Raw genomic sequence first — 2308 nt, 5'->3', positions numbered from 1 at the left:
AATGTGATTTATATTAAATGTCATGTATGGTTGAGAGAAAATACATTTATAGGTTATATTGTATTTGATACAATATGTAACTATAGATTATGTGTTATATGGGATATAACATATAGTTTATATACATATAAAAAGGTTGTTATTATATGTATACTTATTATTAATTTAATTTTATTAAATTAATATTAATTAATAAAAGGGAAAGAGTTACAACTCCTTCCCCCTAATTTCTCTTAGTCAAATACGTGATGAGAGGGGTTAAAGAGAGGGATCGTGGTAATTCATCTTCTTCCATGAAACACTGAGAGAATAATTCTCTCTAAAAAAAACGAAAGAGAAGAAAAGTGGTAATTCCTTCTATGTAGAAACTCCTTTCATATATAGACCTCAAACTAGTGAATATACATACCTTTAAAGATCTAAAGAAAATTACATAAAGCAAAGGCATAACGCATACATAAATTAATTATTTATATAAATGTGATTGTACCGCATAGATTGGCCTATTAGCTCAGTTGGTTAGAGCGTCGTGCTAATAACGCAAAGGTCGCAGGTTCGAAACCTGCATGGGCCAAAGTATTTATTAATATTTTGGATACTTAGCAATTTCCTGTCACCAAATAGAGTGGGCCGTTATATATGGTTTTGTTTCCAGGGCCCAACGACATGTCGGATCACTCTATCTCACCATTGGGTTCGATTTCACAAAATTTGGATTATCCGATTTTTGCTTCTAGTTTTTGTTTCTTCATTTTTTTGTAATTTTCTTTTTTTTCTTCAATTTTTGCTTTTTTTTTTTAATTTTGTTTTTTTATCCGATTTTTACTTCTTCCCTTCCCTTTTTTATGGGGTCGAGTTCCATACCCAACACTTGAAAGTACTCAATTCATAAGTAACATAACACCAACAAGTCAATCATTAAATTTGATTATTATAACGAAAAGTTAAATATTATGGATATGAAAGAAACTATTTTTTTAGTCTACAAAATTTCAATATTTTTAGAAATACTTCTTAAATTTTGAAATAAGAAACGAGAATAGTTATTAAATAAGTTTATTTCTCAAAAACTGAGAAATGTGAACGATATCAAACAGACCAATAGTTTTTTTTTTTTCTTTCTTTTTATAGGACTCTAAAAGTATGAAGTCTATCCGAAATAAACTTGAAAACATGGCATAGATGACCTAAAATGAAGAGTACACATTAAAATATTTGTGTATTTGTATATTGATAATATTAACTATTAGTGATATTAGTGATAGAACTTAGATAGATATCAATCATATTCATATATTAGTGATATCGAATTTAGGTAGATATCAGTGGTAGAAATCTATTAGTGATAAAAGTCTATTATTGATAATCATAATAATTACCATAAATATATTAGTGATACTCATGATTGGTCATATCCGATGGACATAGAAATATATCTGTAGTAAGAAGAGTTAAGTTGTTAGTCTTTAGTGGAATGCCTGACAGTTAACGGATGGTAGATCTCGTGGTTAAAGAGTTTAGTTAGCTATTCACATACCATTGGAGTTTCGAGCCATAGGTCTATTAGGTCCCCTGGGTAGCTTGGATAAAATCGAGAATCAGTGTTTGGGTTAATTTGAAATGTTCAAATTGACAAGAGGGAGTTCGATTATATATGATATAATTGAACTGGTTGATTATATATGATATAATTGACTAAATGTATGAGATACATTATTTTGGAGGAATTTAGATATAAATATGATTTATATCAAGTAGATGAGAAATTACTATAGTAGATATGTGATATCAAACTATAAGGTAAGAATATAATATGATTATATTCATTAATTATTAAATTGGTTAATTATATGATAATTGGCCTAAAATTTCTCTCGGACGTGCATTAGTGGGAGTAGCCGCATTAGATTATGGTAACCGATGAATAAAATGAAAATTTGTTTCATTTTTCAAAGGTTCGGAAAAATTGGCATAGGTGTGAAAACATAAATGATTGCATAATCGAGAGCCTATACGATAGAGTTTTATCGTCTAAACGATCGCACATTTCTCGCCTAAACGATTGCATGCAAGTCCCTAAACGATCGCTTAGCTTTCCTAAACGATCGCATAATGTGCTGCATTTTCTAAACAATCGTCTACCATTTACTAAACGGTCACTTAGTAAAACCTACACGATCATGTAGCTTCTTCTAAACGATAAGCACATAGCTATATGATAGATCCTTTTCTCTCCCACTTGCTTATCATCTACACGATTTATTCTTCCTCCTACCTCTACCAAATTCACCAAAGACCACTCTTTGGA

General features: G+C 30.0%; 1 non-coding gene across 1 annotated transcript; it reads left to right on the top strand.

Annotated features, from left to right (window-relative positions):
• Positions 1-500: 500 nt before the first annotated feature.
• Positions 501-574, top strand: TRNAI-AAU (transfer RNA isoleucine (anticodon AAU)). Its single transcript has one exon. It is a non-coding gene; the product is annotated as a tRNA-Ile (tRNA).
• Positions 575-2308: the final 1734 nt, after the last annotated feature.

The sequence above is a fragment of the Benincasa hispida genome, chromosome 3 (genome assembly GCF_027475165.1).
Source record: "Benincasa hispida cultivar pf3 chromosome 3, pf3_genome.v1.1, whole genome shotgun sequence".
In the NCBI taxonomy this organism is placed as follows: Eukaryota; Viridiplantae; Streptophyta; class Magnoliopsida; order Cucurbitales; family Cucurbitaceae; genus Benincasa; species Benincasa hispida.
The sequence above is the reverse complement of the archived record's forward strand: the minus strand, read 5'-3'. Positions and strand labels throughout refer to the sequence as shown.